Source organism: Camelus bactrianus, chromosome 1, assembly GCF_048773025.1.
Source record: "Camelus bactrianus isolate YW-2024 breed Bactrian camel chromosome 1, ASM4877302v1, whole genome shotgun sequence".
Taxonomy (NCBI): domain Eukaryota; kingdom Metazoa; phylum Chordata; class Mammalia; order Artiodactyla; family Camelidae; genus Camelus; species Camelus bactrianus.
In genome coordinates this window covers 95,793,056-95,820,647 of record NC_133539.1, presented here as the reverse complement: position 1 = coordinate 95,820,647, position 27,592 = coordinate 95,793,056, and the positions used below count along the sequence as shown (strand labels likewise).

The 27,592-nt window shown below is 35.3% G+C and overlaps 1 long non-coding RNA gene across 2 annotated transcripts in view; it reads left to right on the top strand.

Moving 5' to 3' along the window:
- Positions 1 to 27,592, top strand: part of LOC123615986 (uncharacterized) — a 167,320-nt gene that overhangs the window by 84,680 nt on the left and 55,048 nt on the right. For both annotated transcript variants that reach the window (XR_006723850.2, XR_012508993.1), the window contains exon 3: positions 24,150 to 24,266. This is a non-coding gene — a long non-coding RNA (uncharacterized LOC123615986). The remainder of the gene's footprint in view (positions 1 to 24,149; positions 24,267 to 27,592) is intronic.

Sequence of the window (27,592 nt, the reverse complement as noted above, 5' to 3'; positions counted from 1 at the left end):
GAGAAGGATTGTGCCTTAAATGCCACAGATTCTCTTTGTTCTTATCTAATTTTAGTACATTTTCTTGAAGAAATATTTCTTCATTTGATATAAGACCTTAGAGTCTTTTTTATAGGCTTTAATTTTTTTTAATAGTTTAGCCAACTTTGCTTAGTTTCTGGGCCATGGAATACCTCATGATACAATACTGGAAGTTGCATATGATTTTATATATTTTAAAATTTGGGGGGAGGGCCAAGACAGAGATAGGGAATTAAGAGGTACAACTTACTATGTATAAGATAAATAAGCTACAAGGATATACTGTACAGCAACAGACAATGTAGCCAATATTCTATAATAACTTTAAATGGAGTATAATCTTTAAAAATATCACTGTGTTGTACACCTGAGATGAATACAGTGTTGTAAATCAACTATAATTCAATAAAAAACGAGGGTGAGAAATTATAAAAAGCTGCTAACAGTAATCTCTGAGGAGATGGATTAGAGTCTGAACAGGAGGGAAACTCAATCTTCATTGTATTCTCTTGTGTACAATTAATTCATTGAATGATTAAATGAATTTTATATATAAGTTGTTTCCTTTTATTGATTTTCATACAAAAATATTTAAAATATATAATTATCTTTCCTTTGATATCTGAGGTCATTTCACTACATTAAATATTCACAATTAAGCCTACAGTCTCAGTAGTTACTGACCAACAGCTGTGGATGGGGCTGATGTCTTGACATTTCGGTACTAGAAGACCACTGAATACTCTCCTTATCCAGAAGGAAAATTACATATAGCTTAATGTGGAAAGCAAGCCCTTCACATTCTGGCTACAACATGCATTTTTAGCCATAATTCCTACTCAGCACAGTGTGATCTCTTATGCCCCTAAGCTCTTTTGTGACCTTGCAAGTTCTCCTTTTTCTGCTCCATTCCCTTACTTCAACAGATGCTGGCTTTTGTCCCTGTTTCCTCTGTGCTCCACATTGTGCTCACTGCCACTTCATCACCTTAGCTATGAAATTCTGACATGTGTATGTCTGTTCTTCCCACTATATTAAGCTCCGTAAGGGCTTGTTCACCTCCAGGGCCCCCTTAGAGCCTGGCACATAGTAAATGCGGAAGAATGTTGATATAAATGGACAAAATGCAGGACTTTTAGAGACTAAATATGACTTACCTCATATGTCTTTGTCCTGAAAAGAATTCATTTACTTCCTGCTATGAAAATGGGTTCAAAATGATGAAATTTTTGGAGAACATGTACAAAACAGAACCTGATCAGACTGTTATTGTATAAAGCTGTGGGGGAAAAGAACTGAAGAAATGTGAAGATAATGGAAGCAAATGGTGAAAGGGCACCAGTAATGGAAAGGAATTGTAAATGTGCATCGTTCACACCCTAGCTTTAGAACACAGCTGTCCTCATTCATAGAATCATCAAATAATTGATCCATGTCCACTTACCTGACTTCATAACCTAAGAGATTCTCATTACACTCAGAGCCATTGCTAATATCCTTCAAATCAAAAATAGTTACTCATTCAAAATTGTCACAGAATAAAGCTGTTAAGTTCTGTCTTATCAATTTAAGTTTGCAGACCTGCATGTAGGAAACTTTGTAATCTTTACAAAATGGGGGGAAAAAGATATTCTTGACCTAGAAATAAATGCCTTTTCAGAAGGGCTACAAAAGATAATCTGAGAAATTTTCAGAAACAATCCTTATTCCCAGGGATTCTAACTGATTAATAAACACTCTTTAAAAATCTTTATTAATAAAATTTGAGAAAAGGACTTGGCATTACATCTTATACTTCATCTAAGCCAAAAATCATCAAGAGGGAAATAAAAGAAGGAAATAAAGTTGGAAGATATTATAAGTGAGCCAAATTCACAAAACTGGTATTGGGACACACAGAACTAGAAGATGAACATTTCCAGTTTGGTAAGACTATTTTGACCCTGTATCCATATGATATTGTGATTTTATTATTCATTCATTCCATACTTTGGATACTTAATTGGGACCCTGCCCTGTAACAGTTTGTGGGGAAATGTGAGGAACAAAACAAACTCTTACCTTCATGGAGCTGTTATTCCAGTAGGAGGATACAGAGATGAACAAAGAGCGAATAGAGATATGACAGGTATAAGCGCTATAAAGACAAATGAAACAGGAATGAGGGATGGAGAATGTCTGAGATGGGAAATTACTATTTTAATCCAATTATTATAACCCACTAATTAAAATTATTCCTTTTGAAATTAGTAAAACTAATACTCCAATCTATGTATATCTTCCTTCCTCCCTCCCTCCCTCTCTCCTATCCTCCTTTCCTTCTTCCCTCCTTGTTTCCTTCCTCACCTCATCTTTGGTTAACTATTCTTCCTCTTCAAGCATTGCCATAACACAGTGGTGAAAGCAAATAATATATTTTATTTACTGTGGGTTTTTCTGACTTTCCCAAGAAGGACATTTAGATAATTTCAGAAACATTAATGTATTATCAGAAGATAAACACCATGAAGAAATTTTCATAAAAGGAAAATAAAATGTGGTAAAACAAAATGAAAACATGCCATGAAGCCTTATACTGCTGCTAAAATTCCACCAATTTGGCTCTGGGCTTCTAGCAAACAAAGAGGGGGGGAAATTAGCTATGAAATTAAAATAATCATAAGGTAAAACAAGACAATTGCTAGGGTGACATACGGCTAGACTATTGCCACAGCTAGCCCTCCTAAAGAGGCCACTTCACAATGAAGTCATAACATCCCAGCAGCGTCTTTCTTCATTGGGTGGCTTCTGACTGAGAGGATCCAAATGTGAAGTATAACTCTGTGCTACTGGAGTTCACAGTCCTTTTTCTTTTTTTTTTTTTTGAAGTACAGTCAGTTACAATGTGTCAGTCTCTGGTGTGCAGCACAATTTCCTAGTCATGCATATACACACATATATTCATTTTCATACTTTTTTCATCAGTTTATTACAAGATATTGAACATAGTTCCCTGTGCTATACAAAGAAACTTTTTTAAAAAATACATTTTTATGTATAGTGGCTAACATTTGCACATCTCACAATCTTGAGGGCATCCACCACACACCCAGGAAAATACTACTACTTTAAGAGATACTGTATTAAAGTAGTGTGTCACAAATTAAAATTGCGGAGAAGGGAGAATTCACTGTGGGCTTATATCATGAATATTTTTTTTCTTGGAAAGACTAATTTCAACTTTGATCCTCTAGAACCTGGGATTAAAGGAGAAGAAACAAAGTTTATCCAAGGTCCAGGGAGGATGGCAGCATTAGAGTGTAGGTAGATTTCAATATGATTTGTTTTGGAGACAGTAAGGAAATCATACCGACTTGAGCAGAAGCTTAATTTTATAAAATAGTGGGAGGAGAGATTAAGACAGGAGATGATCTAGTTGTACAGGGTAGCTTGGTGCTTCAAGCTTCAGGTTCTAAATTAGGGGTATGTTGATATAATCCAGGAGATGTATGAACTCTTTGATATAATACATGATTGTGAATGTGTATACATACGTGGGCTTATCTGGAAAAAGTGCCTGTCTTGTTCACAGTTTTCTGAAAGGAACCAAATCTCCTTATACCAGTACTTCAAAACAACAACAAAAATGTATAAAACCATTGCCAAACCATCAGTGATTAGCCGTGAACGTTCTGTAATAAGGAGGGTTGCTGGGCTTTAACTGAAAATTTAGAGGCTACTACATTAAGTTGCTTCTGTTTCTGATAAAGACAATAAGCAAAGTATAACTAAAATATGAACTCATTTTAAGAAACTTGGCTTGGAAATTGTGATTTGATGAACAAACAAAGAAGAGAGCCCAGAGTTATTTTTCTCTTGTTCATGTGATGTTAAAGGCAACAATCCCAAAACTTTGGCAGCTAGAATTTCCCACACCCTGCCCAGCCCTTCCTCCACTCAGTTTACTCCTAAATGGTTGATTCAAGTCCGTTCCAGTATAGGAATTACGTGGTCACACTGGAATGTCACCCTCAGGTTCAGGAACACAAAATGGCTATTAACAACCATGATATTCCAATCGAATAAGAATGATTTTCATTATTACATTTTTCACAAAATGAAATTATTGCAACATAATTTATAGATCACCAACCCATCTTCTACCGAGTAGAATTGAATTCTTCTTTTAGAAAGTCTAATGACCATAAGAGATATAAAAATGCAACTTTTTAAAGGCTCAAGGTAGTTGATGATAGCAATAAAAAGCAATGAAGTCAGTATTAGGCAAACATGAGAAATAAAATGAACTAAAATTGTTTTAGGATTCAAAGAATGTAGTTTCTTTCAAACCAAAATCTCTAAGCATATAAAATCTCATGTAAATCAAATCTAATTTACTCTGCCAACTGGATTTGTTTACTTTGGGGTATTTTATAATGTTCTTCTTCATGTTTTCAATTACCAAAAAAAAAAAAAAAGGTAATTATCTTTAAATTAAGGCATATAGGACAGCTGATTTTGTAGTAAACTCATGAAAACAAATTTGTGTTTCCCCATGGCATAATATCATAATATTGTGGTTAGAAACAATCACATGTTCCTGTAAGATGTAAAACTTTGTCCTTCCTGACTATGCATCATTGTAAAAACTTAAATGTAATCTATAACGTCTAGAAACTGGCTGAATACATGGTGTATGCTCAATGAAGACTACTGGCTCATTTGAAGGGTCCTGGTCTGCTCCTGTTTCCCCAGAAGCTTGTTTAAACAAAGTAACTGGATACATTCATTGGTTCCCCAGCCATTGTGGCCCCTACTCAGGTAGTGGCACAGTTAAAAAGCTCATGGCTAGTAGGTACTGTATGGGACTATACCTGAACACTAAATCCTTTGCCCCTAGGTTGTGGCACTGCCAATTCATCAGCCAGGTGACCATAAAAGTGACTCTATTCCCTCTTACTATGTCATCCAACACAGCCCTTTTGCATTCTGCCTAAATAATACTTTTATGTTCAAAGCCATTATATTTTATTTTATTCAATGGTCAATATTACTGGTTAAAGCCCATGATAACTAACCTCTAGGGCATCTTGCTAATGAAATGTATTCCCTACTTGATCAATTTAGCCATATTCTTTCCTTAGCCTTTTCACTGTCTTAGATCTACCAAAAAATATGTGAGATATATATATACACATGCACACATACACACGTGTTATATATACGATGTATGTTGTGTAGATGTCTATCATCTAGCTAGCTAGCTAGAAAGAGATGGTAAAATAGAAACGTGTGAATAGGGTGCAGCAAGCATACTCACTCATTCAATCCTATATGTTTCTCAACACCCTTGGGAAAATGTTTTGCCTCTTATGTATCTGTTAATTTATTTCATATTTAGAAAAGAAAGATCTGGGGAGGGGAGAATGAGGGATTTTTATTTAATGAGTACAGAGTTCCATTTTGCCAGATGAAAGTGTTCTGTGCATGGATGGTGATGACGGCAGCATGAGGGTGTGAGTGCATTAATGTCACTGACAGGTACACTTAGAAAAGGTTAAGATGGTAACTTTCATGCTATGTGTATCTTATCACAATTTTTTAAAAAAAATCTATTTGTTAATCTACTCTGGCTAAATACTTCTTCTATTACAGAAAATGTTGTTCATATTTAAGTAACCATCTTCAAAAACATTTAATGGGTCCCCATGAACTGATATAACAACAACAATACAATGTAAATGACTTAGCATAACTTCGATGGCCCCCTAGTCTGACCTTATTTCATTTCTCTGTGATCCTGTCACTGGCTATTTAAGGCATAGCTCAAGGTATTTCATTTACTTTCGTACTACCAATCTTAGCTAGCTCATGCTCTTCACTCTTTTTGGAAGTCTCTTCCTTCTTCTCCTCTTTCTTATAAAACGCATTCTCATCTTCCAAGATCAAGGTAAAATGTTCCATCTGCCCTTAAGCGTTGTGGAATTCAGATAGCTCCAAATAATATTGGATTTCTGTATAAACCCAAGATGCTACACACATATCACCACAAGTAATTTATTTACTTTTCTTTTGCTTATTTTTCGTTGACCAGTCACAATATAGCTGGACCCTCCCTTGCCAACATGCAAACAAATCTATTGGAAAGCACAATCTATATAGTACTTTTCCATCTATGTCTGTTTACCTCTTGATAGAGTGTTTTCAGGATAGTAGACACAGAAATGTTTGTTGACTACTTGCTATATAATATGTCAAGATTGGTAACATGAGCACCTCCTTTTAGACACTAGCTCAGAAAGTTTAAAGTGACAAACCTCGTGACAATTCAGAAAGTTGAAGAACAAGCAAAATAAGAATAAATTGGCTCTGTTCTACCTAAAGGCATTTTTTAAATTACTAGTTCAATGTTAAATTACAAAATACTCATTTTGTTAAAATGAAGGCTTCGTCAATTTTAGACAACTAAATTATATATTTAGCAAATTTGGCACAATTGTTAATTGAAGGAAAATACCAGAATCATGGACGGTCCTATGAAAATATGAGTCTCCAAAAATTAATTAAGCTATATCATAAATAAACGGATTTACTTTGGCACACAATGTTCGTTCTTTGCTGCTGCTATTCTGTGTTGCTCAACCTAGGGCTTTGCATGGATATAATAAGCTAGTTTTTGTTAGAAAGTCAGATTATAAAGCTAGTAGCTGCTGGAAAATTTGGCTGGCCTCTGTGGAAACCAATTTATGTGGCTGGCATAAGTGTTGTTAATGAGAACGTCTCTGAAAATTTGACATTTGGTGTGATTTTCTGGCTTGACATTAACTAAATTCAGTCCCATTCTTCAATTTCATGATTATCATTTGCAGTTTGTAAAAATAATAATCACAGCATGCTTTCCCCACTTCTTCTTCCTTTCTGGCAGCAAAAGAATATACCCATTCCTTGTTCTGTGGAAGGCCAGGGGTAGAATGCCTTCATCCTTTGTTAGTAGAATATAAGTTAGATTCTCCTTCTTTCCCACTCATTTAGTTATATCATAGGACCCATTCTAACCAGAACATTTGGGTGGGGTATTATAAATTGTTTAAAATATTTTAACTGTAGCTATTGTAATAATTATAATGTATTTGCTTGGTACAAGAATTTAAAGTTACTGAAGGGCATTTGATGAAAATTCTGCCTCCCACATAAGTGCCATCCAAATACCCAGTTCCTCAGGTGGCAACCCAGCTACGTTTCCTGTGTAACTGCCTAAAGATGTTCGTCATACACAAATAAGCAAAATGTATATTTATTCTCATTTTGCCCTTTTGTTTATACTAATCATAGCATCCTGTACACATATTCATTTGATTTATCTTGACGATTATTCCATTTACATAAACAAAGTGTCATCCCATTATTTTCCTGTTTCTCATTAACTCTTGTAAACTAAGGATTGTGTCATGCATACATTAATCATGCATACGTGTATGTGTGTATATAGCATATGCATCTATATAGCATACAAAAGATGCATATAATAATAATAATGTGACCACTCATGTAGCTACCCCACAACTTGATAAAGAATATTACCCATAAATTGAAAACCCATGTGCATTACTTTCTAGTCAAATTTCCTCTTTTTCGCCACTGAGTTTTTTTTAAATTGTTATATATTTAACAACCTCTTACTTTTAATGTTTTGCCACAAATGTGTATATATATATGCTTACTTATTTTCATGTTATGTGTGTTTGAGCAATAATAGCAGTCCATCACCTTAACCACTCGGCCACCTCGTCCCATGTTGTTTGAGCAATAATAAAAAAAGGAAATCATACTGCATGTATTTTTCTACAACATACTTTTTACATCAGCTGTGTAATTCATCTATGTTAATGCTCATAATGATAGTTCATTACTTTTCATCATTACATGAAGACCACATTGGATTATCCATGGTTGTATGGAAAACATATGAATTGTTTCCAATGTTTTGCTGTTGTATTTATAACACTACCATTAGCTTTCTTTCTTTCTTTCTTTCTTTTTTTAACTTGCTGCTGTTGTTGTTGTTTTGGGTTTTTTTGGGGGGGAGTAATTAGGTTTGTTTGTTTATTTATTTATTTATTTATTTATTTATTTATTTATTTATTTATTTATTTATTTATTTATTTATTTAATGGAGGTATTGGGCATTGAACCCAGGACCTCATGCATGCTAAGCATGCACCGTACCACTAAGCCATGCCCTCCCCCTGCCATTAGCTTTCTTGTATAAGTCTCCCGCACGTCAGAGTTTCTCTACAAAATGTACCTGATAGTGGAAGTGTTGAGTCATGGAGTGTGAGCACCATCAGCTTTGCTAGATGATACCAAATTGTTTTCCCAAGTGCTTACATAGATTCACACTGCTGCCACCGCTGTTTTACATTCCCAGTATACTTTTTAGTTTTTGCAAATCTGTGAGTGTAAAATTGCATCTCACTTGATTTTCTTTTCTGTTATTACAAATTAGGTCAGGAATCTTTTCACAGGTGTATGGGTCATTATTTTTTTTTCTCTTCTTGGAAATAGGTATTCATGTGGTATAACTACAGAGGAGAGTATAAAACATGTAGGCACAATTTGAAGTATGACTACAAAGTAAACTCTTGTGTCACTATAATTCATGTAAAATTCAAAACATTTCTAACATTCTAGAAGCTCCATTATGTCCACTCCTGCTCTTTACTTGTTGATCCTTCCAGAGGTAACAATTCTTCTGACTTTTAACCATTTTATTTCTGTTGTTGGTTGTTTTATCACTCATACATGTATTCCTAATCATAGAACTTAGTTGTGTCTGTGTATAAATATTATAAAAATAGAATCATAACATATGCATCTTTTATGCCTTGTTTTTCACATTACATCCTTGTAAAAATTTTTATAGATAACTCCATTTAATGCTGTATAGGATTTCACAGAAAAAATATAGCACAATTAATTTCTCCATTCCACTCTTTTTAGACATTTTGGTTATTCCTAGCTTGAGCTATTTGCGTCCTATATGAACATTATTGTATGTGTTTCCTGGAGTGCAGACAGAAGAGATTATCTTAAACAGATACTAGGGGTAGCACTGCTGGGTCATAGGGTATGTCTATGTTCAACTCATTTATATAATGCCAGTTGTTTTCCAAAATTAAACATCAAAGTTATACTTTTATCAATAATCTATGACATTTTGTACTGCTCCAAATTTTTACCACTTCTTGATTCAGTCTATTTTTCTTTTTTAAACCAGTCTGGTAAATTTATAATAACATATCGCAGTAGTTTCCACTTCTGTGTCTCTTTTTATCATTACTTCATATTTTTTATTATTTGTATTTCTTCTTTTGTGAAATGTCCTTTTTATTGAGTTATCTTTTTATTGAGGAATTTAGAAATTGTTTTAATAGTTTAGACATATTCCTTGCAGTTATATGTCAAAAATATCTTCTCCCATTCAGTAGCTAATTTTTCATCTATATTATGATCTCTTTTGACGTATAGTTTTTATTTCAATATAGTAGAACTTATCAATCTTTTAATTTATCTTTAGTTCTTGTTTTGTTTTTCATTTAATTTTTTTTTACTTTTCTTGAGGTTATAAAGTAATTGTCCAATAGTAGCATAACTAACTTTAAATTCTATTCTTTTAAAAATTAAACATTTGCTATTCAGGAAGGCAACTGATACTTGCACATTGATACTTTCTTTCTAAAGTAACCTTTTAAAATTTGCTCATTAAATCAAATGATTTATTAGGAGACTGTATTGATTTTCTTTGTTGGCAGACATAGTATCTATTAAAAATGTTAATTTTTTCCTTCCTTTCTAAATAATGTGCCCTTTTGTTTATCTTATTTTCCTAGCTTGGATATCAAGATATATGCTGAATGCAAATGATGAAGTGGGCATCATTTTAGACATTTTGGTTATTTCTAGCTTTAGCTATTTCAATCCTATATGAATATTGTGTTCAAAATCTCAAATCATATTTTTAAAATCTTCTTTTATTCCTAGTTTCCTACAAATTTTTAACATGAATTGATTTTAAGTGTTATTGAAATGTAATATAAATCAACCATACTTCAAAAGATATATTGTTGAATGTTTTTCTTCATTGAGGTAATCCATTAGATGACCTTATTGTTTTTCTTCTTTAATCTATTAATAAAGTGATATTAAACCAATTTTTTATTCCTAGGATATAACTAACTTGCTCATAAGTTAACCTTGAGAGGCAGTTCCCTCCCATTTTTTCCCCTTCCCATTGCCAAGGTAAAAATATCAACCCAGAACTACATTAAAGTAAATTCTTTGCTTGAGGTATTTCAGATCTCACTGTTAGTTTGAATTTGGGTCACACATCCAAGTAAGAGTTAACTTGTGATTCCATTTACTAAGGGATAATGTTTTATCCTTTGATTCACAACCATAGCCCATATAGACATGTTATCTATGTTTGCATGGGCTCCCCACCCACAACCCAACTCAGTAGCATCTTTATTAAGGTTGTAGCCCCTTGAGGTTCCATTTTTATGAGGGAATCTGATTCAGTTCCCCACAGTGCATGAATCTGGCCTTTTCTCCTGTCTTACATGGCTCTTCACGCTGAAGCTGTATGTCATCAAGAAACAGCAAGTTCTTTAGGCCACCACTAGTTTAGCACCTGCTTGCCTCTAAATCTGTACTTTCGCTTCATTCTGACTTTTAAAGACTTCTCTTACTTTATTGAAAACTTAGCCCAGTCTCTAAATATTTTTTTTTTAACATTAATACATTATGTTTAGTTGCTTTTAGTGGAAGGATTTTCCTGGCTACCTGGTGTACCATATTGAGGCAAATGAAAATCACTTTTTATATGGCCACACGGTATTCAATTGTGTGTGTGTGTAACATCACCTATGTAGCCATATAGTTTTTGTTTCTAATGTTTATAAACAATGCTATGAAAGTCATTTCATAGAACAGCAGTATATAAATAAAAAGTTTTGGCACTACCGAGACAATGGGTTATACACCTCAACACTGTGAGAGGTATTGCCAAATTGCTCTCCTTAGAGGTTGTGCGACATTACATTCGCACCCACAGTGTATGAAACTACTTGTTTCTCTTCACGTGAACAAGAATATCTCCTATCAAACTTTTGTTCTTTGCCAACCTTACTGGAATGAAAAATGGCATTATCAGCTTTGGTTTTATTAGCAGTTCTCATACTCTAAGTGAAGGTGAAGTCTTTAACTTATGTTTAAGGACCATTCATAGCTCATAAATTTTATGTTCATGTTTGTATTTGTACTCTTTACTCAGTTTCTGTTGGATTGTTGGTCATTTTAAAATTGATTTATATTTTAGCATATTGTCTGTGATACGAGTTGGCAACAGTATTTTTCTGTTTTTGTCCTTTTGACCTTGCTTTTTTTGTCAGGCAGGAGACTTATTTTAATAAAATAAAAATTTTCTTCTGGAGTGTATATCAATATTGGGAATGCCTTCTAACTTAAGGTGTTATGAATTGGCCCTTTTATCATTACTTACTCTTTTTTTAATCAAGTTCTTTGTTATTTTTGTTCCCTCCCTAGAACTTACAAGTACACAGGTTCAGAATATCTATGACTATCTCCCTAATTTCCTATGTATCTGATTTTCCTATCATGCATAATTTTAGAGTCCTGAATAAGGTACACTCTTATGCAACTATATTCCATTTCTCTGATATTTAAACCCATCACAGTATTCCTGGAGAAATTGGTAGTTCTTCTCCTAATGGCATGGCTTTTCTGAGTTAGAGGGAAAGAATAACCACAATTTCCTCCAAGTATTGGAGTATTGTCCGTAAATAGTCTATGAACTGAAAAAGAATCTGTACAAAAAGCATCAAATAATGAGACAGTAATTCCTGTCCCATTCAGCATGATTGGGATAGGCAATGAGCCAGTTAATCAAAAACATGGAAGAGGGGTATCATTTAAAGATAAGTCATTTAGACTTTTAAACCTAATACATCTATTATTTGTATATATGAATGTGAATATATAGTTATAAGATTTTTTCATATTTGTGAACATATATATATATGAATGTACAGTCATGAATAACATTTTGACCCACCAAGAACTTTCATTTGAACATTGCTTGGTTGATTAAAATTCAGTCATCTACCTGAGAAACCAAACTCCTACAACAGCATCAACATTTCCCTGTTTGGTCTATTTTAGAGTTTGTATGTGCTTGTGCGTGTGTGCATGCGTGTGTGTTTTAAGCACTCTGGGTGCCAACTTCTTTTAGAATTTTCAACTTTATTCCAAGCATTTCTTGTTCCTCATTCAAAAACATTTCTTTTATGCATGTATTAAAGACTAGCCCACTGGTTATACTCATGCAGGATTATGTAAGCATCTATCAATGTGCAATATAGTAAGAAAGAAGAATTATGGTTAATTCAGTGACTTGGTTAAGTGGAATTAAATTAAGTACACTTCAATTGCACCTGCCATGGAGAGTGATGGTTATTTCAGTGAGTTGATTAGATAAAGTTAGGTTAAGACAGTTTAAATCACACCTGCTATTTTTAACTTTCTTAGGAGAGACAGACCTATTTTCAAATCTTTTTGTTCCCTAATCTTTCATTTTTTTAAAAGGCACATTGAAATAATGTGAGGTTATGGATATAACTTTGTTCTGAAAAGTAGATTTGTTGGCCAAAAACAAATCTGAGAAAATGATAAAATACTTTTCTCCTTATATAATTGGCACTATTCAATTTAGGATGAGTTTTCCTAAAATTTTTTCTTGTCTTTAGATGACCTTTCGCTTACAGAAGCTGACAAAATTAGACAGCTTACAGGAGTTGGCAAAAATTCCAGGTTCCTTAATTAGGCACATCACACTTCACTTGCTTTTGGTCTCACCTGGAAATCTGAGAAAACACAACCTCAGGGACAGCTGTAGGCCACCAGTTGCACTGAGAGAAGTATAACAGAAAACAAGTGCCATCTGATATCTGAGAACATCATCATCGTCGTCCTGTTAATCATCAACAGAGCTTTCAATTACTGAGCATACGCTGTATGTCTGGCACTGTCCTCTGTGTTTTATTTGTAAAAAACCTGTAGGGACACTGAAAAGTGAGAATTTATTGTTCACATTTTGCAGACGGGGGAAAGCTCAGTTAGGCAGCATTTTATGAAAGGCAGATACTTAACACATTTGAGAACAAGGTTAATAATGGTCTCCTCTCTTTCCTGTTCCATAGGAAACTTTTTCACCAACATACTTTCTGTTAGTTAAAAATCGGGTTTAAAGTAACAAATCAATTTGAGTCAACTTAATAAAAAATGAGAATTAATGAACAGGATATAAGTTCATTTCATGAATCAGTCAGAGTAACCAGTCAGACATTAGGAAGGGACTAAGATCAGCAATTGGAAAGTCAACAGAAATCCAGTCTCTGTCTTATGCCCTTTTTGAGTGATTTTGCTTCATTCTCTTCCCATCTCCGAGCCCCTCTGTCCTGGAACCTCATGAGTTTAGTGGCTATAGTTCCAGCCACATGAAGAAATAATCCTTGAATCCTACTTTCTAATTCCCTGGAAGGGGAATCTGAATATGACTGACCCAGCTTATGACGTGTCAGGTATTCAGCATTGATAAATCAGTGGGGGTGGCGGGGAAGGTTACACAATACTAATATAACAGGAAGGGACATCTCATCCTTGGAAAGGCAGGGGCATTTCTTATAAAAGCAGTGTAGCCAAGACAGCTAATAGCTCACAGAAATCTGTATTTTCTTCTTGGAACACAGTTGGACTACATGTCTCCGTCTATTTTATAGTTGGGTATAGCAGAGTGACTTCATAGAATGAAGTCTTCATAGAATGACTGAAAATGACATATGCCAATTTCAGGCACAGGCCCTTATAAAACTCATACATGTTTCCTTCCTTTTAGGGCTGACTGGAATAGGGTGACCTTGGACACCCTATGTTTCAGTTAGTAGAACCTTTATAGCCTGGATTTCTAAGTGACTAGGCAGAGTAGGGCTGCTTTGTCAAACTTCTCAAACTACTCACTAGTGTTACATGGAAGAAGTAAACTTTTAGTATATTTTGGGATATAACTTTTAAACCAGTAAGTAGATCTCTCCTAACTCATACCATAAAGAAGGCTCATGGGCTAAAAAGATATCACAGAAGATATTTCCTATACACATCAACTGTGAGAGAGAAACAGAACTCACAGGAGAATTATAAATAAGCTGCAAAAATAAAATTTCCTTGAAGTCACCTATTTAATCTCAAAAACTTATTTTATCATATCCATACAGTGACTTTGTATGCACAATATCACTTATGTAATCATGATCATAGCTGAAATCCTGGTACTTTCCGCTGCTTAGATCTGGCTCACTCTTAATCATATACTGAGGAGAGAGAATCTGGTTGTTTTCCTTTTCTCCTTTAGGGAAGACTTTTCAAAGACAACTCATTGTCAAAATATATATGTGATTGTTCTAAAATGAGTAAATATTTTTGTACATAATGCTATACTTAAAAATAGAAATTCCAGGTTAATTCAGCACAGCCATTGTCCCAAAGGAGATTACTGTCTAATTGAGCAAAAGAGACAGAGTACTCCTACAATGATTAAAGAGCTGTATAAAGTTTTTTAAGTGAAAATGCAAGTATTCTTTTCAGTATTCAGTTTACTAAAATATGTATTCTCTAACTCACTTTCCTAAAATAAATACCTTTTAAAATCAGTATATTACATGTATTATATATGTGTATATATATTTATATAATATATAATGTGTATTTGTGTGTGTGTGTGTGTGTGTGTGTATACACATACATAAATGTATCTCAAAAATGTCTGGAGAATCAGTCTCCCAGATATTAATAGTGATTATGTCATTGTGATGAGATTACAACTAATATTTAATGTTTATTTCTATTCTCTATTTTTCTTCTTTAACAAATTCATACTATATATATAATAAAGAAAATTTAAATGGAAAAATATGTGAGCAAAGAGGGGAATTCTGTTCATTGCCTATGAGTTAATTCTAAAATATTTTAAAAAGAGAGGTCAAGGAAAATATCAAGAGGCAAGCTGTGTTTATTTTGCAATTGAGAGAAGGGGTAAAGGGAGATAAGAAGGAAATTAATGGAACAACCACACCTAAGAACCGTTCAAATATTTGGATAAGGACTACAATCTGTGAGAAGTTATTACATTCATGAATACATATTAAGATTTTAATACTAGGTTAACTTAAAAGATACTTTATTCTTTGAAGCTGAGTTTCTTTTTATAAGTCAAATGGATCTTTTGTATATTACCCTGGCCCAGGAGAGGGCAGACCACCACACATTAAGAAATTTAACTTGACCTTTTAAAGAAATAATGCCTGTGGCATGACCAAGTTCTTACAAAAGGAAATGGCAATTCATCCTCAAAATACACGTTGTTCTTTTCTCTCAGTATTTCCATTCCCGTTTGTAACCATCTTCAAACACAGTGCTCCTTTCTGAATAAATTATTACTGTAATAACTTTGGTGCCATGATTATTCTTCCTAAAAGGTTTGCATTTATTCTTAGATTAGATCTTTTTTCCTACTTGGTAGTGGATTCCTTTTAAAATGAAAGTTTGCTGCTTCTTAAAAGGGAAACAAGAAAACAAAAAGAAAAATACTATAGAAATGAACTCGTCTTATACTTTTAAGTACACAATAAGATGAACACCAAAGTTGTTTATTTAAAAGAGAGAATGATGGTATGAATGTGAATAATCTATAGTCCACTGAAATTAAACTCCTTGTAGAGAAAAGTTTCTCCAAACTATGTAATAATTTCATATTATTAAATATATACTTTAACATTTGAGACCATTTATTTCTTTTTAAAAGTTTAACAGACAAATTTTCACCATGTTAAATTTTTTTGAAACTACCAAATGATTATTAAGTGTAGCACAGAAGAGAACTTGAATATGTGATAAAATGGTTAAAAAACTATATCGTATTATATTTTGGGTGCTTCACTAAGATTCACTAAGAATTCATCATAATCTATTGTGTCCTTTTGCCATCTGTTTTAAGCTGTGTCTGAGGCCAAACCCTAAAGTACAAAATGTCAGGTTGATATTTAAAATAAGTTCAAGGTTTTAAAAGTTATCCAAAAACTATTTGCCTTCGCTTTTCTCTTTCTCTATTTAATGAGCTGATATTAAAATAACCTATCATTATTAAGATAAGGGCTTAAAACTTACAAACAAATTAACAGAACTAAAGCCTGAAATTAGTAGGAATCCAAGGAGGAATGGCTTCCAGGACGTTTATTTTTCTGGAGTTTTATTTTAGTATCTACTCTTCTGCCAGAGGACACTAAACTAGTAAATGAACAAATTATTCCGAAGACTTCAAGTTGCATTATGATAATTTTCAAAACAAAAAGAAAAAAATTTATAGGAACAAGTTAATATTCTCCTGAACCTCAAAGAGATTAGTGTTGACATAATTAGGTCAACATAAAGCTTTAAGTTAGTAATTACATTGACCAGAACTATTATTTTCCAAAGATTGAATAAAAATGATTCTCACTCATTATATTCTAGAATTGTTCCTTATCTCCATTATTTATGTTGTATTAGATGTTTTTTAAAAATCTCATGTCCATATCATTTAGTGCTTGAAAAACAAACATTTCTAATTCTGAGATGGGAATGTTTTAAATAAACAGAATTAACTTTGAACTTCAGATAGGAAAAATAAGCCTCAATTCAGCTATTCTCCACCTCTGGGTGTGGTTCAAAGTCACAAAAAAAGTACAGCCAGCTCAAAACCCTTGATTTACGACCTGTTTCATTGGGTTTTGGTGACTTACTTAAAGCGTAAAACAAATCCTTTCATTATCTTTTCATGTGGTTTGGTAACTTTAGCAATAAAAAGGGGGACATGTATACTAAGATTCTCTGAAAATGCTCTTTTTAAAGTGGAAAAAAAGAAAGCTCAATATCTGGTTACCAAGATTTACAGCTGATGAAGTTAGCCAGTGTGAAAAGTTAGGCTTGTTATGCTTATTCATATATTGGGGAACTAGATGGCCTTCCTGCCTGCCCTGCCTCCATGGAGTTTAAAATATGTCACCTGTTCTAGATTTCTAGTCTTCCTGCATTTATCAGCAACAATTATACCATTTTAAATTTTGAAAACATCTCAAAGTTCCTTTCCCTCATTTTGTAGACAGGAAACTAATGTCCTGGAAGAACACACAATTTCATTCTGTGGCCCGAACTGAGAACGTTTCATACTGAAAGCAGACACACTAACTCACAGCCATTTGTTTGGTAATAAAGAATTCAGGAACACTCAGGATAAGCACCGTCACAAGGATGAATGATCAGACCATAGGAAGGCAGACATGGTTAAATAGTCCATTAGCCGTCTGGTTACCCGCAGGTCCCACCCATGACCAGCCACATTCCCCGAGCCTGAGGCATGTCTTGTTCCTGGATGAAAGAGGAGCTGTGAGTCTAACCACTGAGCAAATTGTGGAGAAGGGCTATGCTTAGTTACCTGTATTGGAAGTTCTACCCAAGTGTTTTTAAATAGAACTATAATGAGTTACAAATAGAATTTTAAAATTCCTACTGGCTTCACTAAAAAAAGAGTAAAAAGTAAAAGTAGAAGGAAAAGGTGAAAATACATTTTAATATATATTTTGTTTAACCTATTACACCTAAAATATCATTATTTCAACATGTAATCATTGTAAAAATTTTGGTGAAATATTTTATATTATTTTTTCCATATTGTCTTTAAAACCAGTGTGTATTTTGCACTCACAACTCATCTCAATTCAGACTAGAGGCTAGTGCTTTGAACAGTTTGAACACCAGCTCTCCTTCACTTACCTGCACAGGCTCTAAGTAAAAAGAACTAATTAAAGAATTACGAAATTCAAGAATAGTTAAACATGTTAAATACAAGAAGGCTGATGGTCGGGTTTTAGGCCACTGTGCACAGTAGTTACATGTGCCTAGGTCCTAAAGCCAGATTGATTAGGTTCAAAACCTCTTTGTTCTGCGTTCATCAATTGTCCTTGGGCACCTAGTTCACCTTCTTGTGCTTTGGTTTCCTCATCTACACACTCGCAGGAATAGTATGTTACCTACCTTATAGGGTTACTGTGGGATTAAGTAAGTTGCTATGCCTAAAGCACACAGAAGAGTGCTGGAAGATTAAGTATTCTGCAGATGCTGGCAGTTAATATTATTATTACTTGTCTAGAACAGTAATTTTCAAAGTGTGTTCTGTGGGCCATCAGCATCAGCGTTACTTGTAAACTTGTTACAAATGCAGAACTACTGCCTGAGACTCTTCATTTCAGATATTCATATGCACATTAAAGTATGGGAAGGAATGTCCTAGAAGAGAAATTATAAAAATGACAAATATGACTTCTGGTGTTGTGGAAAAATGTGTTACAGCTCAGTTGTGACAGCAACCTGGAACTAGGGGAGAGACCAAGCAGCACTAGTAGAGTTGGAGAACACAAGTTTATTTCGCCAGTAGGCCCAAAGGAGTTAACACTTCAAGCTCTGGACCCTGTCTGTAGGTTTACACAGGCCTTTTATAGGCTGCCAGTTTTACACTTTGCAACATTATATGCAAATAAAGTACAACAGAAGTTGACCAACCAGGCACAAGCTTTGTAGAAATAGACCAATCAGGAGTGAGCTCCGTGCAAATGAAGTACTACAAATGGACCAATCAGAAGTTAGGGAAGTGGACCAATCAGAAGTGAGAGTAATAACCAATCAGGAGTGAGAGTAATAACCAATCAGAAGTGAGAGTAGTAACCAATCAGGAGTGAAGGAAATAACCAATCAGAAGTGAGCTCAGGGAACCAATAGAATTCTAGGTGTAAGTTAGCTGCTTTAGAGGCAAAAAGTGAGATAGAGCCTTTGGGCCAGGGAACTGGAAGGTGCTAAGAGGAGAGCAGTGACCCTGCCTAGGGGTCCTGCCAGTCTTTTTATGGGGCTTCCTGCCTCACTGGGAATTGCAGTTAATGCTGCAAATTGCAAAGAGGAAAACTGGTTTATTAGTCAGGGTTCTCCAGAGAATCAGAACCAATAGGAGAGAGAGATTGATTTATTAAAAGGTATTGGCTCACGTGGGTGATTGTGGAAGCTGAGAAGTCCCACAGTCTGTCCTCTGCAAGCTGGAGACCCAGGAAAGCCAGTGGTGTAATTTATACGTCTGAAATCCCGAGAGCCAATGGTGTAGATTCCAGTCTAGGTATGAAGGCCTAAGAACCAGGAGGACCAGGGGCAGAAGACTGATGTCCCAGATCAAGCAGTCAAGCAGAGACAGAGACAGAGAGAAAGAGAGCATATCCATCCTTCTCCCACTATTTTTTTCTACTTAGGCCTTCCCACATGGGGAGATCAATCTGCTTTACTCAGTCTACCAATTCAAATGCTAATCTCTCCTTGAAACACCGTCACAGATAACATCCAGAAACAATGTTTAACCAGATATCTGGACATCCTGTGATCTGGTCAAGGTGACACATATATTAACTGTCACACTGGGAAAAACAGATTAAGCAACTGGGGAGCTATAAAAATATCAAAATACACAAAGAAAATTTGGCGTAGAGACAAAGTAAAAACCCAAGGAATTCTGACTTTGACATTCAACTTCCTTTTTAATGATTCATCACCACCAGAAAGATGGATCATTGTGGTAGAAGAAATCAAAGGTAGAAATAGATGTCACGTGACAGGGTCTTCCTGTGTCTTACAGCCCTCACTGGCTGACAGCTCACATATGCAGAGGAATTAGGTAGAGCCTCTTAACAGCCCAGTGAAGATGTTAAATCAGTTGATTTCCCCTCATTTGATAAATGAAGAGGCTGAGACCTGGAGAAATCATGACTTTCTTACATTACAGAGAATTAAATGCAGATCTAAAATTGGCATGACTAAAATTTTCCCAATCAAGTCTTCATATCATAGAAGTTTATTACCGGTAGCAGCTGACATTGCTGGGTGCCATTATTGTACCTGGAGACTTGACACATGTTAACTCAATCAATCATAACAACCCTATGAGGCAGGTGTTATTATTACTTATTTCATAAGTGAAGAAATTGATGAACAGATGGGATAAATTACTTGCCCACTTTCCCAAAGCTAAGAAGTCACTGAGTGCAGCTTGAACTCAGGCAGTTTGGCTCCTGAAACTATTAACCGCTATGCCATACTGCTTACTTGTTAGTTGGGACAGAGGGTTGGTGGAGTACAGAAAACCTCGCTGTTAAACAAGGAGTTGAACAATAAATTTCCAGACAGTCCCTGACTCTATAAAATACTTTATTTGAGATTTTTAAAAATCCCAATATATTTTTAACACATAGCTCTCTCAGAAAATATCTACTGTGTGAAGCAGTATTTGGTAAATTGGCTATTAATGTTAACATTGTGTAGAAAAATGAATATTTAAAAAGTGAATCTTTGTAAAGCATTACAGATATGATTGAAGAATCTCAAGTCTATCTCAAATCACTAATAACAATGTTTATTTTGTTAAGCCCTCATCCCCAGGGGCTAGGTGTACTAGGGGTGAGTAATGATAAAAATTAACTTCCTGCTAGCAGGTTTTCAGGCCATTCTGATATGTTCAGTCCAGTTCAGTGACTTCAAGACCAAATGCTTTATTAAAATCTAAATCTCCTTCTGTGTACTTAATCAATCATACTAAATTTTATTATTCTCTATGCCAGCAACTGTGCTAGTGGTAAGGGGGAGGTGGTAAGGAAGAAGGTTGTTTAACTTAGGTCTGGCGCATCCTTGTTAGTAGCAGTAGGGTTTACAGCCCTCTTCTTCTGCTCACCACAGCTGACCTTGGATGCCACAGTGTGATCAGTGCTCAAATACTAGTCCTTTTATAAGCCCTATGCATTTGCTGATTTTTGAAGTCCTCCACTGATAGTTTTCCTGATGTGCTTGATACTGCAAGCTTCTTCCTCCCTCTCACTCTCCAGTGGGTGGTTCACCCCACTGACTCTTGATGCTGGGTTATTCTCACTGCTCCTGTGGACAGTCATCTTGTGGTACCTGCAGGGTGCCTAAAGCCCCAGTTGCCTTGGGCACTCTCTACCCACAGGATATCAAAAATCTATGCCCCTTCAACCCATGGGTCTACAGATTGATCCAGCTTTCTGCCTTCTCCCTACCCAACTTTTGTGTAACCTGCAACATCAACACAATTTCTGGTGTAGGGCTAAGTAGCTTTCACATTTAAAAAAAAAAAAAGTCATTCATTCCAGATCTAGTTGTGGAACAGATCCTGCACCATAAGTGTATAGGAAACAGAGAAACGGTGCATGCGTTCCCAGACTCCATGAGTGAAGATAGGAAGGGATAGTTGTGCCCTCTTGAGCTCTGTGCACCCCTAATTTTTGCTGTCTCTCTCCTTTTGCTGTCTCTTCTTTTTAGTATAGTTGCCATTCCAGCACTGCTTGTTTTAGCAAAATTTAATCCTGGAGTCTAAAGCCTTTTGTTTTTAGCCTTGAACTGTTTTCAGAAAAAGCCTACACTAGAACCATGAGCCCCAGCAGATCAGAAAAAGGTCTCAATAATCTTCACTTTCTCCCATTATCATAGCAAATACCCAAATCATAAAGAATTAAAAATCTAGAAATTTAAACATAAATTAAGGGGAAAGAATTTTATTTTTCAATAATAAATACTGAATTAATAGGTACAAATACTGATAAATGAGATTAACACTATGCCAAGAGCCAAATGCTTTATTCAGCTGATTAAGGATTCCAGTAATAAAACTGAAAAATAAAACTGATACTTGCTTGGATCTATCTAATCTAATCTAATAGTTGCTCTAATCTTTTGTTTCACAAGGATTTGGAGAGAAAGGATAGAACTTCTAAAGCCAACCAGCTACTATCATTATCAACTTTAGAGATTATTGTTGTTATTACCTCCATTTTATAGATGAGGAATGTGAGGCTTAGAAGCAGTGTTCTTGCCCAAAGTTCTATGAAAAGCAGAATCTCTTGAATTATGACAACAATTGAAAGAAGCATCCTGATATTGTTTCATATTAAAAATACCCATGGTATTTATACAATCTCAATTTCAAATTAAAAGATCTTCGTTCTTCAGTACCTTTACCAAAATTAGGTGACTGTTGTGTAAGAGCAGCAATAGATCCAGCTACTCATGTATGTCTATGTTGTCAAAGGTCAATACCAAAAAAAGACGAAATCCCAAATAAAAATGGGAAGAAGCCAAGTTGGTTAAATTTCACAGAAGAAAACAAGCAGATTCCCTTGGTGCAAAGATATTTGGCAGACTTCTGACGCATGGCTGCATCTCCTTTCCATTTCTCTCACTTCATCCTCTGACATTTAGCCTTATAAACACCTGAGCAAGTGTTTGAGCATTAAATTATAAATTGTAAATCCATTCACGAGATCAAAGCAGAGATTATCTTAATATAACAGAATGACATCCAAACTTTTCAAGGTCTGGCTGTACACGCCACACTGAATCTCCCAGAATAAGTGCTGGCCAGCCTAGAAGTAGAGAAGAAGGAGAAGAGTAAGGGTGGGGACGCGTGGGAAAGAGGGAGGGAAAGGGGGAGAGGAGAGAGAAGTCGTTGGCTTTGCCCAACCATATGTGGTCCAAGGGAAAGGCTGTCTTCCAGGCCAACTGTGCCGTAGTTCATCTGACAGCAATCTCTCTAGTGAAGGCTGATTCCCTAGTCAGAAAAAAAGCCCATACTCTGTCTTTTGTAATTTACTTAAATGGAGAAAACAAATAGGACAATATCCTGTCCTGTCATTGTCCTGTGTACCCAGTAGATGTAGTTCTGATCACACTAATTAATAGCTTTCTGGTTTGTATGCCTCAGACTCTTGTGAAGTAGGTGCGGTGAGTAACCGATTCCTCTGGTCATGCTAAATTGTTACCAGTATCAGGGCTGGAATCAGGACCGTGGTAAACTCTTCCTTCTTTTCAAACTTAGGCTGATCCTGCACAAGTGGTTCCTAATTTTTAATTCAAGGTCCCCTTTAGAAATCCGATGAAAACTAGAAGTACACGTATGCATAGACACCAAAAAACAAAACAAAACAAAACCCTACCATTTCAAGGGATTCGTAGAACTTTAACCTTATCCATGGAATCTCACTTAACAACTTTCCTCCTCAAGAGACCTGCAGTCTGATTTAGTAAAAGATAATAGAAAAAATTATTCATAGAATAATTACAGAATACTATACTGCTTACACACACGTGTTAATACACCACACACACACACACACACACACACACAGAGAGAGAAATTCCACTCTATGGAGGAAACTGGAGGTCCCTTTTATTTAGATAAGCATAGTGATGGTTTCGGGGTGTAAGCTCGAAGATAGAGATGAACTGCCCTACCCAGTAAAGGAAGGAAAAATGTGAACTGCTAGAGGAGATATCTGGGAGGAAGAATCTCGAGGCTATTGGACTCTGTGAAGAAAACAGAAAAACAGAATCGTGGTAGCACGAGGGCAGAGAAGGTCTGGAGCAGAGACAGGTCCTTGGCAGGATGAGCTAAGTTAGGCTGAGGCAGCACACAACCTCACACCTCAGGGCTTTTAGAGCCTTAACACAATGAAGGTCCCCACAAATCACCCCATGGGCCTGGGCAGCTATCCAGTCAATTGCTGTGGTGACTCAGCAAACCAGTCCACTTCCATCTTTTGTCTCTGCCCTCAGAACCTAAGGCTTTCTCATGATTGTTGTACCTGGGGAAGAGAGAGTCCAGGGTCTCATATTTGTGATAAACACATTTCACTTCTTTATAGCTTCTTGACTGAAACCAGTCACGAGATCTCACTAAATGCAAGGGGACTGGGATGTAAATATTTCCAAATGTCCAAAGTGAGAGGAAAACCTGATACTAGAGGGTTCCAAAAATGTCTACTACATGGCTTGTCTAATAGAAGAAACCTAGTTTGTTAGCTGGGGGTGTCCATTGTTAAGTTTCTCATCAGTCTCCTCTATGGAATTCTCAATAAAATATGTACTCTTCTCATTCTTCACAGGGACTCAAAGATATACCGAGCTCTGATATCAGTGGGGCACAAAACAGGTACAGAAAGCCCCATCCTGTAGGTACAGAGTATTGACGACAGAGCGCAGTGAGACAGGCAGCTTCCAAGGTAAGAACTGCCTGGCTTCCAACCCAGGCTACATTCTACAGTTCTGAGAAAGGTAAGTGACTTGCTCTTCTGCAAAATGAGTTAGCTGGATTTGATCACTCTAGTGTTAAACTGTACAGTTCTGGCAATAGATGCAAAAGCAATTAAAGAAGAGATAAATCAATTTAAGGATAAAATTATTTTTGGCAGGTAACCTCATTTTTTAGCTTATCTGACCAATCTGTTACTATGTCTGATGATCACTTCTATTAATTAGGTTTTATTAGGTAAGATATATCAAAAAATCTAATTTTGCCCTTAAATTATAACGCTCAGCATAAAAAATAATCTTTGGTCAAATCAAATGGGATAAGATATTGACTTTGAGTACATTTTGTTATCCAAAAACACATACTAAGATGGGTAGAATTTGGCACAATATATTTCTCTCAACATTTGGTGGATGGATGCATTTAGGATAACTGTATAAAAGGCGATCATACGTCAAGGTCTGTCTGGGATAGTCTCAACAAAATTATGAATAGCTCCTCATTTTATTCCCAAGAGTTTGACTTTGAACAGTAAGTTATATTGCATCTGGTGTATATGTCATGATTTTCAGCAAAAGATTTTTGTGTGCCCACAGCACCAGAACCCTTATTTGCTGCTGTTATAGTCAGACCCCAGATTAACCTAAACCGAATACTGAGGGACACTTACAAGTCATGTAAAATATTTATCTATCTTTTATCTCTCTATTGTTCACTCTAGATAGGTCATTTTCCATGTTGACATCAGCAACTAAAGTAATCCAAGGAGTGACTGTTTTCTCCTGGATCCTTGACGAGAGGAAATCCTCCACGTGAAGTGAACAGTCATTTCTGATTTCTCCAGGGCCAGCAGAAGCCAGTAATAACAAGGGTTATCCTGTTCCATTTCAACATTAGTCTGAACAAAATGCCCGGTACATAGAGCACTGAGAAACACGAACACAGCCTGTACGTTTTTTTTTTTTTTTTTTTTTGGTCCTCTGTTATGGAGGAGCTTATTCTGTCCCTCAGAATAACACTTTTCTAACTCAAAATGAAAAAAGAAAAAAGAAAAAAAGGTTACACTACCCTCATCAAAGTCTAATATGGATCTCCCAATGACATTCTTATACTTGCTATTTAAAAAGAGTAATTTTAAGTTTGTTTTAGAAGAGTAACCGCCCCTTTTTTTGGTTTAAAAATTCAATTCATTTTATACTTCTCTAATGTTGACTATTTTTTCCCATGGTGCTAATTACCTTGTACTCCTCTAATTCACTCTGCTCCTCAAGGATTGACAATTAGGTGAAGTGAGACCACCAAATGTTAGTGATAACAACTTTAAACTGATGGCAAACTAGTATTGCCAACAGTAAAAATTTGTATCACCTCTATATTTTGCTCCCCTAAATCTCATGGGTTAGACCTGCAGGATTCTACGGATATTGACATCTGGTCTCCCTCCCAGACTCTTGGTTGCTTTATTTCATAGCTACATGGGTTACTTATTTTAGCATGAGCCTAATATAATGGTCAAAAAAGGTAGTGATGTTTCAGTTATACCCTTAAGTCAATAAAAATCTAAGGTGGGGGCAACTATTAGCCACTCAGTAAATTTCACAATAATTCAAAAGCAAAATTGCCCTAGTTGGTTTTTTTTAATATCATACATTGCTGATGATTTTCTGTACAGTATGGAAAAGCTTCATTTACAGACCTTTAAGTTAGAGTTTGATACACTTCTGTTTAATACTGAGTTTGTTCCACGTGGATCATGAAGGTTTCTAAGCTAAGTACCACTGAATGCAGGAAAAGGTACAGTGATTCCAGGAGGAAAGCCATGGGCAGTTTTCAGAGGCATGAAAGGACTTGGGCTTCCTCCTTCCCTGACTCCCAAAGTCAATAGATACAAAAGGTAGAAGGGAGCCTGAGACATTTGTAATTAATTGGGCAGTTGGTGGTAGGTCTGTTATTCCAGACAGCACATTATTTTATCTATAAATATTTGTCTATATCTCTAAAAAAAGAGAATTCTTTTAAACTTAACCACAATTTCATAATTATACCTTAAAAATGACAATACTTTGTAAAGTCTATCAAACTTCCTAATAGACTCATTAAAATTTTTAATTTTTAGGTTAATTTTTTGAAATCCAAGTAAGGATCTTACAGTGCAATTAAGCAGTGTCGTATAAATTAAATCTCTCTCTCTCTCCTTGCGAATTATTTGTTAATAAAAAGGAAGTTATTCACATTCTGTAGAGGATCTTACACTCCAAATTTTGTTAATTGCATTCTGTGGTGTCGTTTAACATGCTCATCAACTCAATATTTAACATTCATCAACTCTTTGGTTAAAATTAGGTACAATTTACATAGAAAAGGTGGCTAAATGCTTGTTTAGTCCTTTTATTTATCTGCTTATGATCATGTTTTAGGAACTGAAATTGACCCCCAAATTCCTTATTCTCAGTCCAGGGTTCTTCCTAACACACCTGCAGGCATCCATTAGCTTGTACTTACCTCTTATTCATTGTTTGGACTTCATACATAGAGTGACTCTGGGCAGTATCTTAAAGAATATAATTTAAGGGAGAGAATAGAATTGTATGCTGAGCCATCATAAAACAGTTCTTCACACTGGGACATAATGAGTTAACAGTGAAAAACTCCCAATGACCCTGTCAATGATTTCTCCTCGCCTTACAATAAGGTACTGAGCTACACCCAGTAGCAGTCTGAGTAACACTCCTGAAAAGAGTGTGTTGCTCACAGTAATATTAGCTGTTTAACTCTGGTGCATTTTTTTCTAGACATTATTTCATAAAATATGAACTCCTCAGTTAATGAGTTTGTGTTTTGTTCTGACAATTTCTTTCTAAAATATGCCTGCAGAAAAATAGAGCTGAGGCTCTCAGGCTCCAGGACTTGGACATAACATAGTTCACATGTGAAAATCTCTGATTAAAGTCTATAAATTCTAGTAGAGGTTGATTTTATGATTTAAAGACAGATCTTATTTATGTCCTAGCTACACAAGTGGGAGTAAACCAATACTTGTCTTTGCTGTTAACTGCTTATTTGTTTTGCTAACTTGTTTGTTTTAAATTTTGTCAGTATATTAACCCTGTAGAAGTTTGAAAAAAAAAGAGCTTGGAATTTATACAATTAATATTGTCTATGGATAACCACAGGGATATTGAAACTTTTGAAATATATTTTGGAAAGCTCTCACTTGTCCTCAGCCATGTTAATCAACAAAACTAAACTAATACTATCCTAGTCCTTTTCAGTTGCTGTTTCCTTGACAAAATTACA